The sequence below is a fragment of the Euprymna scolopes genome, chromosome 6, assembly GCF_053919585.1.
Source record: "Euprymna scolopes isolate OS-2025 chromosome 6, ASM5391958v1, whole genome shotgun sequence".
Taxonomy (NCBI): Eukaryota; Metazoa; Mollusca; class Cephalopoda; order Sepiida; family Sepiolidae; genus Euprymna; species Euprymna scolopes.
In genome coordinates, this window is record NC_136487.1 from 118,331,448 (window position 1) to 118,345,528 (window position 14,081).

The 14,081-nt window shown below is 34.1% G+C and overlaps 1 protein-coding gene and 1 pseudogene across 4 annotated transcripts in view; one reads left to right on the forward strand and one right to left on the reverse strand.

Moving 5' to 3' along the window:
• The window catches only part of LOC145277907 (sialin-like), a 1,209,741-nt gene that overhangs the window by 911,293 nt on the left and 284,367 nt on the right, over positions 1 to 14,081 (reverse strand). The window lies entirely within an intron of this gene.
• Positions 5,905 to 6,021, forward strand: LOC145278421 (5S ribosomal RNA; annotated as a pseudogene).

Sequence of the window (14,081 nt, forward strand, 5' to 3'; positions counted from 1 at the left end):
GGGGTATTGAGATTTGGGAAAAATTTTTAATCGGTTTTCAGAGAGAAATTTGACTATCAAGGGGTCAAAGTTCAATGATTTTATCTTTGAAAACTCTACCAAACTCCTCCACCAATTTTGGGTCTAAACACTTGAAATTTTAAATGTAGGTTAGTTAGACGTGGATCAAACTTTTTAATTTGATTTGAGCCTAAAACAATAAATGTCAGGGGTCAAAATTGGAGTCAAAGTTTAAAAAATTGACCTCTGCGATCTCTACCAAATTACTCAGCCAATTTTTAATATAAACATTTGAAATGTTACAAAAAGTGTATTCAGATATAGAGCAAGCTTTTTAATCGGGTTTTTGCCGAAAATTTGGCTGCCGGAGGATGGGGGTCAAAGTTCCAAAGATTTTACCTTTGTGGTCTCTAGCAAACTATTCAGCCAATTTTGCGTCTAAACATTTAGAATTTTAAATAAAGGGTATTCAGACATGCAGCAAGCTTTTTAATCAGTTTTGGGCGAAAATTTGGCTACTAAGAGGTCAAAGTTGAAAGAGTTGACCTTTGCAGACTCTACCAAACTCCTCCGCCAATTTTGGGTCTAAGCACTTAAAATTTTAGACGTAGGTTACCTGAAAATGAGTCAACCTTTTTAATATATATATATATATATATATATATATATATATATATATATATATATACCTATGCACATAAAGTTATGAACAGTACATAGGACCTGAGCAAAGCCGTGCTGAACTGCTAGCATATATATATATATATATATATATATATATAAATTTAAAGGAGATTAGAACAATAGTCTAAAGAGCAAAGTGTATTTTAATGTAATAGTAAAATTACTAGTTTAATTAAAATACAGGGAAAGAAAAGTGCTCGTTGTAATTTAGATATATAAGCTCGATAGGTAAATATCCTAGAGCTAATTTAATATTTAGTAATGTGATTGATAATTTAAAAATCAAATTATAAATAAATTAAAAATCCGTTTCATAAGAAGGAACAACAACAAAATCAATTATTTGTACGATCGTTTCGGAAAACAATGTTTTTATTGTGGTAGACATCAAGTTACGGACAATAATTATTACATATAGTTTTTTATTAAACAAGGTTTCCTCATCAGCAAATATTGGAAAGGGTGTTTATTAAATGTAAAAGACACCATAAATAAACCTAGCATTAAAGTAAGGCAGATGTATCTGGAAAAAATTAAAATATATATATGCATGTATGAAAAAATTAAAATATATATATATGCATGTATGTATTTGTATATGTATGTATAATATTGTACGTAAACCAAATTTATAATTATAATTTTACTCTATTTTATTTCTATCCCTAACTCATATTAATTTTCTTATCAAGTTTTAAATCCATACCTTTATTTTAATTTTTTCCAATATGCATATCCTTCGGCGTTTCTTGCAATTTTATAACAGCTTCCCTTACATATATTTTTTTTTATTTACAAAAGAGTAATCACTTATCAAGGCCCAGAAGCCACTCGAGGATAAGGGTTGATGAGTGTATGGAAGACAGTGGGAAAATATCGTAGTAATCGTTAGTTGTAGAAACTTGGTAGACTGGACTATTAAGGGGATGGCTCATCAAGAACTTGTTTACATTGGACTTGAAGACGACCATATTGTAGTCAGTTGGAAAGCAGAAAAACGGAAAAGAGTTCCACAGGCGTGCAGTTCTAAGAAATAAGCTTTGTTCACAGAATCTACATTTAGGTTTAGGTACAAATAAAGAATGGAGGAAATTATTGATAGTGGTTTCAGCTAGATGAGTGTTTTTCATGAAAGTCAGGCAAGGGTGGACTACAGATTGGAGCTCAGACGAGCACTTTCCATGAAAATAATGATAAAGTAGAGACAGGATCACAACATCTCCTCTATGGGAAAGAGGGAGGTTGCAGGGAGGCAAAAAAGGCATTCCCCATTAGGCTACAAAGTCTATTTTGTACTCTGTCAAGGCAGGATAATCTGCTTCAAGCAGCTCGTGCCCAGATGTGGCAACAGTACTCCATCCTTGGTGTACTTGGTTTTTATACAGGTAGAGAATTGCATCAGCAGTTAGATATTTACTGGAGTGGCAGAAGATCTCTCCATTTTTTTCAGCAGCCTTGGCAACGGATTTGATGTATGTGTTCCATCTCAGATCAGGACTAAAGATCAGACCCAGAAGTTTGTCAAAAGATGGAGCCTCCCCAAGACGAGAGCCATTAATTTCAATTGATGCCAGATGGGGATCAGAGCATCGATAATAGAAACTTAGTTTTAGATGCCTTAAAATTAACCAGCTACCTCTTTCCCCATTGCACCACATGCTCAAGATCAGAGGAGAGAGAATCAGAGAGAACTTGGTCGTTTATGGCCATAGATATTAGTGTCATTAGCATAAATTTCTATGGATGATCTTAGGATGTGCTTTGGGAGATCATTGATGTTGACCAGGAAGAGAGTTGGGTCCCAGGTGGACCTCTGAGAGACTCCAGCATTAATACTGTGAGCTTCTGATTTCTGTTTATCTTCCTGGTGTGACTTCTGATCCATATGAATCTTACATGTGCTGCTGTCACCAATAATGGTCAACAACCTGCATTCAACCAAGTCAGTCAGTTACTTTTATGATGGCCACCATCTGGCACATCTAAACTTTACATTGGCCAATTATATGCAGTTCATAGTGATATGCTGACTAGAACATAGCTCACACTAAGTAGACTGACAGTTGGTCCAAGACTGCTTATTACATATTCACAGCTAATCTTCATATATGAAAGCTGTTTTCCTATCTGCCACATAGGTACCTGGTGAATGGGAGAAAGTTACTCGATTCTGTTATTTGGTTATCTAGTAATCCAGTAACTTGTATCACTTCATGAAACGTTTTAATTGCCTCACATTTCAACTAATTTGCCTTTGTAACATAATTCTTTCGCAAAAAGGAAACTATAATTTTATCACATAGCAAATGCGGTAAATCACTGCTACATAACCTCCTGCTTAGACTTAAAGCTGATAAAACAAAAATGGTTATGTTAAAGGTAGCAGTTGAAAGAAAGAATATATATATATATATATATATATATATATATATATATATATATATATATTTTTTACAAGGGTGTCACCACTTATCAAGGCCCAGAGGCCACTCAAGGATAAGGGTTAATAGGTATACATTAGAATATTATAGGCATATATATATATATTATAGGCATAAGCCTGAAGAATCCTAAAGTGGATGAAACACGGAATATTCAGTATAGCTTAATCGCCATATACATTTTATAACTTACTAACTAGCTCTACCTACATATTGAGCACTTTTGAAGTAAATACTTAAAGCTTATGCATAAATCTATACTTTCGTATATTAATTTTATGTGAGTAAATTAAGTAGTTATACATATATATATATATATATATATATATATATATATATATATATATAATTATTTTTTTACTATAATAATTAAATACCTACAGACACTAGTGTTTCATCCTTTCGGGATTCTTCAGTGCAGGGTGTCACGATTACTACCAGTCGAACGATTCGAACCCCGCGACACGAGACATCTCTGGCTCGATTAGCGGAGGCCGTATCCATTCGGCTACCATTAACCGTGTGAAATAGCGTTGAATTTTAAACATTTTAATTTAAATGCTCATTACGTCAGACAGACAGTGATCAAATCGTTATACGATGATCTACGCATAAGAGCTAAATTGACCGACTTTTAATTCAACTGAAAGTGCTCAACGATAAGAAACAGATTTCTTAAAGGGGCTGTCATAATTATTTTTTTACTATAATAATTAAATACCTACAGACACTAGTGTTTCATCCTTTCGGGATTCTTATATATATATATATATATATATATATATATATATATATATATATATATATATATATATATATATATATAGAGAGAGAGAGAGAGAGAGAGAGAGAGAGAGAGAGAGACCTCAAAAAGTCAAGATCTCAACATGATGGATTTTACTATTTGAAATTTACTTCGATTATAGAAGAGAGTGGTCACAGACATAAAATCCTTAAACTCTCTGTGGAAACTTGGAAAAATATCCTGCTTGAAGTCATCCAAAGGGCAATCGGAAGTTGACTTGATCTTCTGCATCATTGTGCATCTTCTCGCCATGTAACATCACTGACCTCACTGGGAAAGAAAAAAAGACTAGAGAAAGAGAACCATCAGGTGAGAAATATGGGGCATAGGACAAGATAACGTTCGAGATCTCGTGAGATGCATGGAGAACGTTCTAGATCACGTGGATGACATCGCAGCTGTAACAACGAGGAAATAAATGTTGTTGCTACAAAGAAAAAGCGAGTTGGAGTTATTTCCTATTCTTAGTCTTGGTCTCCTTTGTGACTGAAACTGCACACAGCGTGTGTTGGTTCCCCGGACAACATTACAAGCACAGAAAGTATATTTCTTCTGTTTTAGCAATGCTTCTGTAATCAGTAGGGCCATGACAACAGCATATTCTTTTCTCGAGAGTTAAAACAATGAAAAGGATATTCTGTTGTCATAGGCCTGGTAATCAGTAACTGTTTTCTATTTTAAACAATTACATATGTATGTACAAATTAATTGTGTTGAATTCCCCGGGTTTTCTTGCTCACCTTTCTGTAGTTTAAAATGAAAAGTATCTTCCTTACTTGATTGTTTTAGAAAAAACAGACTGGCGTTTAGATAAAAAAAAAAAAAACAACAAAAATTCTACCTTATAACGCAGGTTAGCATGCACAGACAAAACTTTCAAACAGTGACGTGCAGAGAATATTTTCAGGGCAGATGCTCAAGTGAAAAAACAAACAAAAAAAAACGGCAAAAATATAGTAACGGTATTGCACTGGCCAATAATACATTCCTCTGAAAAGGGCATTTTTTAAACAGGAGTAAAAGAAGCAGGTGCACGTCCTTGGTTTTAAAAGACCTGCTTTGTTTGCACATTCAGACAGAGTAGTGAAATTTTATCATAAACGCTAAACTAAAATATTGCCTGCAAAGAACAGGAGAAAAGAAAATAATAAAAGCGACGTGTGATGTAAAATAAAAACGTATACATTTGGGACAGGGAGATTCTTCTCCCTCCTCCCCTCTAAAATAAGACCCATGAAATCGTTAATAATATCATTTTGAAATAAGATGTGATTCAAAATGACTGACGATTTTATATTGGATTGTTTTGTTTAAAAAAAAAAAAATATGCAAAAATAAGATTTAACTTTTCATGGCGGTGACGAGAAGAAAGTAAACATAAAAACAATTTTAAAAATATCGCTGAAATTGCCGAGAGTGATTTTTATTTATTTATTTATTTATTTATTTATCAATCTTTTAAGAAAAAAAGAAAAACGTCAGAGGAGAATGATGTCCAACATGATTCCAAATGACAGGCATAAGTTCTCTGATTCTAGCAAAGAAGAAAACTTATACAGGGTGACTCATAAAAAAACGGGCCCCAGCTCTAACTAAACCCCGTTTCTTACTGTTTTGTCCGAATGAAATGAAACTTTGGTCATAACTAGTTTATTATATTCAAAACATCACATCAAAACCCTAGGGTCTTTTTTTTCTCCGTTCTACAGCGTATATTCTAGATGGCCTCTTTTGTTTTTTTTGGGAGGGTCACCCTATATATATATATATATATATATATATATATATATATATATATATATATATATATATATATATATATATATATATATATATATATATATATATATATATATATATATATATATATATATATATATATATATATATATATATATATATATATATATATATATATATATATATATATATATATATATATATATATATATATATATATATATATATATATATATATACGGCATAATCACGTTGACACACCGGTTCTCGTCAGATCACCGAAGTTAAGCAACGTTGAGCCTGGCTAATACCAGATGGGTGACCATTTGGGAATTCTAGGCGCTGTATGTGCTCTCCGCTTATCTCGGCATTGTTTCCAGTCGTCTTGTACCTCAACTTGCCACTGGTATGCAACAATGTTGACTCAGGAGAGGCGTGGTTAGAGGTTGCGCAAGTCTTGCCACACAAATTTCACGCGCAGGCACCCTTACAGTATACAGGGTATCCATAGTCTGTCAAGACTGATGGAAGCCTTCATATATATATATAACTTATATATATAAGTATCGGACGAAAGAGTTCTCTTGCTGGAAAATTTGATGAAGGTATAGAAATAAAGGCAAGATAAGAAAGAAAAGTTTTTCATCTGCAAAAAGGTTTTTTTTAAAGTCGAACAAATCTTTCAGACATTGTTATATCTATCAAACTAGATAATATAAATCAGATATGTCTCCACAAAGTTTAACTTGGAGCAAATAAACTATAAAAAAAGCAAAATATTCGCATTATTTGAATTGTTCGGACAAATATTCTTATCTCGAGTGTTTTTCGTTTTTTTTTTACTTGGGAGTCACAACTTATCAAAGCTCGAAGGCCACTCGAGGATAATGATTAATGAATGTAAGGTGGTAATGTAGTGATCACTAGTGGTGTAAATAGGGTAAAATTTAATTATTTATGGAGACGGCTTGACAAGAATTTGAAGGCTACCATGTTGTATTCAACTGGGAAGCAGGCCACCGGAACAGTGTTCTACAGGCGGGCAGTTCTGCAAAAGAAGCTTAGTTCATGGAATCTGCATTTAGATTTAAGCTCAGATAGAAAATGGTAGAAATCATATGGAGTGGTTGTAGCTAGTCGAGTATTTTTTGTGAAAGTTTGGCAAGGAGGGACCATTGATTGAAGCTCAGTCGAGTACTTACCATGAAAATAGCAATAGAGCAAAGACAGGCTTGTGATGTCTTCTTAATGAACTGCAAAATGAATTTACCGAAAATATCTTACTCTTTGCAGACGATGTAAAACTGGTATCATCTTGAAGCAATGATAATCAACTTTGAAATAATCTGGTTCTGGTCTTCAAACTGAGACTTGCCTCTGAACTTTACAAAATACAGTCATCATCTTATCAGCTCTCCACCTATCGTCCCTCTCTAATAATTGATTTTCTACCTTAATTCCTGATATGAAGACCTTGGCACAGTTCTGGATATTTCTTCAGACCAACGCATCACTGTATCAAGATAATGAGCAAAGCTGAGTAAGTTCACTTCCAGATCTGGAGATTCTTTCTAAGCCAAACAGCAGACGCTTTCCATCCCCTATACATAATTCTGCTAGATGGAGAGTCATAGCCATCAATGCCTGTACCAGGCAGGACACTGCTTAAATGAATACATAATTCTACTATGGCTCATTCTTGAACATGCCATCCAAGCCAACTATCTCTATCTTCAAAAAGATATTGTATATCTGAAGCATGTTGAACAGTTGGCAGCAAGGATGGCAATGGAATTGTTCATGCTTATTATAAAGAACTCAACACCAATGTGAAGTCAGTTCTACTCTATGGCTCAGAAACGCCCGCAAACTGCAGACATTCACCAACAGATGTCTCAGAAACATTCTAAACTTCAGATGGCCAGAGACTAATTCCAATGACAACTGTGGGACAAAACCAACCAAAACCCAATGGAGTTAGAGATCAAAAAACGAAAATGGAACGCGACTGGCCACACCTTGCGAAAGCCTGCATCCAACATCACCAGGCAGGCCCTTGAATGGCACCCAAAAGGCAAGCGTAAAATTGGTCGCCCGAGGCAGACATGGAAAAAATGTCTATGTGTATTTCTGCTCCCTGGAACAGCTCACCATATTCAGGTTTCAAGTCGCCTCAGAGAAATATTCAGACGGTAGAGATGCAATATCTTCTGTATTTTTACAGTGATTGCTGCACTTTGCTATTTTTTTCTATATAAATAAAACAGTAGATGTATGTGTGGGTGTGTCTTTACTGTCTGTATGTAAATATTTAACTGACAAACTCTTAAACTATTAGACACACAACACTTACATAAATGGGAAATAGTAACCATGTATCAAGGATGATTTATAACAAGTAAAATCTTTGTTTGGGTGAATGAATAGCACGTACAGACATACATTTCAATGCAAAATGTTTCTTTCAACTTACTGACATATTTCTATTTCTTTCTGTATATATTCAAATTCAGTTGATTTTTTTCAAGTCATTTTATATCAAATCTTTCTTTGCTGTCTCTCAATAGCGACATTGGTATGGAATGCAGCTGAAGCACTGAATGTTTCGGTTTCGATTCTAGCTGATGGCACCCAAGTTATTTCTTTTTTCTTAACTTTTCAAATCAGTACTATATATTAGGTACAATATAGAATAGAGAATTAACTCTGTAATAATAAATACGAAATCTGCTTGAATTAACATATATTTTACAACCTGGCACGGCTTGGACGCCCTCACTAATTTTACAATAAAATCGATTGACTGATTATATATTCTGCAAGAGTGTTATGTCATGGCCTCCTTTCAAGTTTGAGAGACAATGGACATCCCCTGTGAGCAAGGTTTGTACCATTCCCTATCACACCTTTCCCGTATTGGCACTACTTGATTATAAAGACAAAAAGAAGCCCAAGACGACTGGCAACAATGCCAAGATAAACAGAGAGCACATACAACACCTACGATTTCAAAATGGTAACCAATTTTAGCACTGGCCAGACACAGTGTCGCTTAACCTCACTGATCTCATGGGAATTCATGTATCAACGTTATTTTGCCAAGTGTAGAATTATATATCTATAAAGATAAAGATAAGTCAGTCAGATTTTCAAAGTCAGGCCCAAATAGGAATCAGTCTGATATATTGTCATTTTATTTGGGCAACTTTATTTTTTTTAGATTATTTGTCCCTATATTGACAAGGATATAATTTATTTAGATCCGTTTTTTTTGTTTCCTGAAGTTTCTATGGTTTCTCATGGCTCTACATTTTTCAAATGTGTCCGGAAACTATCACTTGACTCCCATTGAGAAACCTTGATCTCGAAAAGTGTTTCAATTATTAACAATGGATGACCTTGAGTTTCAGTTCAGTGGATTTAAATAATAATTAAAAGGGAAGAAGTAAAGAGAGCGATAAGCTTTATTTTCTTTACATTGCATTGCTTTTGTACAGTTAATAAAAGGTGGATTTAACCATCTCTTTGTTAATCTTTGACACCTGACATTTATTCAAACTACTGTCATCATCTTTAGTGTTATTTTCATAACGTTTCCATTGATGTGATCTTTCACCTTCTTTAGTTACATCTTATCAAACATTGAACTCTGTCTAACTTGGAAATCTGCATGAAATTTTGAATGGGATTCTTTATTTAATGCAAGGGGGGTGGCATGCTCTCGTTCCATCAGCCATGACTTGGTAGAATTCCTAAGTAATTCATAAGGACCCGTGGCATAGTGAATAAAGTACTTGGCAAAATTCAGTTACACTCTTCTGAAGATTGAAGGTTTAATCCTCTGTCCAGGCGACACTCGAAATTACAAACTACTGAAGATTCCCGAATTTGTTAGAAAGATTCCCAGGTTTGACAAGATACACCTGAAGAAGATTGAAGGTTTTATCGATCGAAAATATCGATTGTTATGAAAATAACACTTACGATGAGAATAGTAGTCTGAATAATCTGAATAAAACAAATCACCAATCCTAATCTCAAAAATCCAGTAACTGTTGAAACTCGACTGAACACAACAGTAACATAATTGAACAATTTTTCAATAAATTTGTAGATTAACATCGTTACATATCGGAATGCAGCTTTGTTTACATTTATCTTTCTATTTCTTTCTGCGCATGCCCAAATTCAATTCATTTCATCAAGTCGTTTAATATTAAATCTTTCTTACCTATCTCTTGATAACTTCATCAGTACGAGACACGGTTGGAGTACTAAATGTTTTGGTTTCGATTTCTAAGTCATTTTTTTTAAACTTTGGAAATTACTGTTATATATTAGGTACAATATAATATTCAATAGAGAATTGGCTCTGTAATTACAAATACAAAATTTGCATGAATCAAAATATATTTAAGCATATCAATAAGGCCGGGCGCTCCCACTAGTTAAATAATAAATATTTTTACAATATTATCAGGATAAGAATTAAGGTGATTATGTGTACACCCTGAAAAACGGGAAAAAAGGAGAGAGAAAATATCAAAGCTTATTTTAGAATTTTGGAGCGGGGATTAGTTTTATATTTAAATTTAATGGTTCCCCTATTCTTTGGTCATTCAAACTTTTTATGACTCTTAGCTAACTTTTTTTCAGCTAATCCTAAGTTTCAGTGGCAAAATCGTAAAACTACATGTAATCGCCACCAAAAGTAGAACTGCCACCTCCTCTCCCCCAAATAAAATGCACAGGCTTTATCTTCACTAACAAAAAGAAAAAAAATATTAAACACAAAACTGATGTCTCACTTGAAATTTAAAAAAAAATTGTTTCTGTTTAAATATATTTTTTCTTTCCACATAATCGCCTTAAAAAGTAGAATCTCAATGTTTTTTTTTGGGGGGGGGATATAGCTGAGTGTATTAACCTACAATAATACCCAATTTTCTATTTTTTTGAATGACTTTTTTCTGGAATGTGTGTGTGTGTGTGTGTGTGTGTGTGTGTGTGTGTGTGTGTGTGTGTGTGTGTGTGTGTGTGTGTGTGTGTGTGTGTGTGTAAGGGGGGGGGTAAACATATTTCAAAGATTATTTAAGTAAGGTAAAATTATTTCATGATCACATTCTACGATAATTTCGTGCATTGGATCAGATCCAACATAAATTCTAAAAATGAAAAAAAAAAAAAAATTTTTAACTCCAAACTTGCATACACTGAAATGCTACGTGACGTTTACAACATATTGTGATAAACCCATGTAACAAGTAAAGTGCTGTATGGTTCGCTTGCATGCATATCTGCGGTTGTTCAACACTGACTTTTGACATGAAATGCCGGAAAAGTGCTCATATCAAACTAGTACATGTCAGCAGTTAATATATAGGCTTAAGAACAGGAAATGTTACAGGCAGGAGATGAAGGGACCAACAATAATTGGGAATACTGTGTGAACGGATGTGGGATGCAGGAAAGGGGAAGTGATGTCATAGGTACATTAAAGAAGTTTGGTCACAAAGGATGTCCTAGTCTCAAAAGAAACGATTGTTAAGATACAAGTGTTATTGTTCTACTAAAGAATTATGTCATCTAAAAAGCTTTACTGACATTTTGTCACACCCGTCGTATTCATTGAACCTCTCACCAACTAACTACTACTATTTCTGAAAGAAAATCTTTACAAACATATGACCAGAGTGCCTTACGTTGAAATTTTATGCAATTGAGATGATTTATAAGAATTTGAAGTTAAAGATCAACAACTGACAGTTCTGGAGGTAATAAATCAGAGTACATCCGAGTTTCTTCCTACAAAAATATGATTGGCTGGTTAAGCCATAAATACTGACTAGTAGAGCAGCTTAGAGAGACGTCAGAAGATACACCGTCAGCCTTATGCTTAAAGATATACACTGTTCAATAAGGTGACTTACTAGATTATTACTCAAATAAGTAGCCAAAACCACTCGGCTACTTCAAACAGGTACGAGGGCCATTTTATTTTCCCCACAAAAATTTCCTTTGCACAACATATTTATCAATAATTCAGGATTTCTTTACATTAAGGAGTAAAGATGATTTATAGAGTGACCATTTGTAAGCAATGATGATAAACCAAATTGCTCATATTCCTGCTTGCTAATCTACATTTGCTAGAAGATGGACGGAGAAGTTAAAATAGAACTGCCGATCCAGACATAATATCACGTGAGAATCACCAGCTTAAAACGCTGCTATGATGTGTTGAAAAAAAGAAAAGAAAATAGCAATGTCGTGTCTTTCTATAGGATATATTTTCTAAAACATAATGAAAATATTTTTGAAATGGATTACCACACTTAAAACTTTAATACCATTTTTTGTCTAATCCATTCTATAGCTTTCTTTAATAGTAATGTAATGAAAACAAGTACATCCGGGTTCCACCTCATAAGATGATTGGTTAATATGGCACAATTACGTTGACACACTGGTTCTCGCCAGATCATCAAAGTTAAGTAACATTGAGCCTAGCCAGTACCAGATGGGTGACCATTTGGGAAGGTGAGGTGCTGTATGTACTACGAGGTAAAATATCAGGTTGGTAAACTGTCATGGTCTATCCTTCTCTCAAGAGTAGATGGGCCTCTCTTAAGCCGTGGTAGGCAATCCATCTAGTGATGGCGTTACGATAAAAAAAATACCCTTAATAGCCCTGACAAAGCATCAAGTATTCAGCTACGGACAAGATTTGAATTACACTATAAACTCGTGTAGTGATTTTTATCTCGGCTGCGGCCGCATGTTACGTTTTATGTTATATTTCGACCTCACAAGATGATTGGTGAAACCATAAATGCTAATCGATAAAGCAACTTGAGATAGACATCGAAAAATACACTGGAAGCTTCATGCTTAAAGATATTATCAGCTCCAACCACGAACACAGTCCAGTAAGGCAACTTGTTAGATTTTTACTAGAATACTGTAGCTAACACCATATAGCTACTTCAGACGAATATATCCTTTTCACGGGACATATCAGTTCTCTAACAAAATTTATAAATAAATATGCAGCTTTTTTCAATAAGTCTTAAAAATAAAATGTCTCTTTCAATCAATATTTGCCCTCAAACGCTCCTGCAATTTTAATCTGTTTACAGTCTGAGAGTGCACACCTGCATTTGGCTAGCAATGTATTTCAATGTATTTTCAGAAAGAGACCCTTGTCTACAAAATAAAGAAGTGCAACGCATGCACCAAGTCGAGAGTTCAAAGCTGACAATAATATGAGATTGACTTTTAAAACAAGACTAAAGGCCACCTGACGTTGCCCGATCGTAAGATATGCTAGAGTATGATATTTTAGTTCATGATTATGTATTTATTATTATAGAGACAATTTTCTATTGTTTATTATATTGAACTCAAGTAGCGGAATCAAAACTTATAAGAAATATACAGGAGCGTCCAAAACTAAGGGACAACATTTTAAAACCTAATATTTGTTAGAAATAACAAGTGTGAAAAACTGAAATTTTGACAACTGTTAGTCGTTATCATCCGTAGTAACATACTAAAATTTGAATCATTTGCAAAGGATAGAAAAAGAATTATAACAATTATTTATTTATTCTTAATCTAATTTAACTCGGGTCCAGTCCTGCCAAAATAAAAACTTTCTTAAATACAACGTTTTTTTTTTTTTTTTACTAGGTGGGTAAATGTCATAAAAGCCATTCAAGGATAAGGGTTTATTAGTGTCAAGTAGACAACACTATGATGATAGATAATGGTAGAACTTGACTTGGATAGGGCTTAATTATTTAAGAGGACGGCTCGACAAGAACTTGTTTACATTAGATTTGAAAACGACCATGTGGTATTGCGTTCCACAGATGGTCAGTTCTAAGAAATAAACTTTGCTCATGGAATTTTCGTTTAGCTTTAGGTACAAATAGAGAGTAAGGGAAACTATTGATAGTTATTATAGCTAGATGAGTATTTTTTGTGACTGTTTAGCGTGGGGGTGGAGGACCACAGATTCATGCTCAGTCGAGCACTTGCAGTGAGTGAAATCTTATTCGCTTGTGGAAATCTATCTTAGATCGGTTCCTTTCAAGATGTCGTTTGCAGCCAATGACACATCTAGAAATGGACACTCGTTTCCTCATAAATATTCGTAAAATATAGTAGTTCACCTTGAGAAAACCATCTGCAACAAATCACTTACAAGAGGTCTCGTGTTTCAGCATTTAAACACCCTACATAACCCTAACCATAACCTGATATGCCATAAGACGAACAAGGTAAACCAGAGTTACATATTTCGTAAAGTGCAGTGCTATTAGCATTATAATAATGGCCGTTGCTATGCAGCATCATAATAACTTCTTGGCGTGTAATTTTAAATGCTGTGTCCAAGATTAGATTTC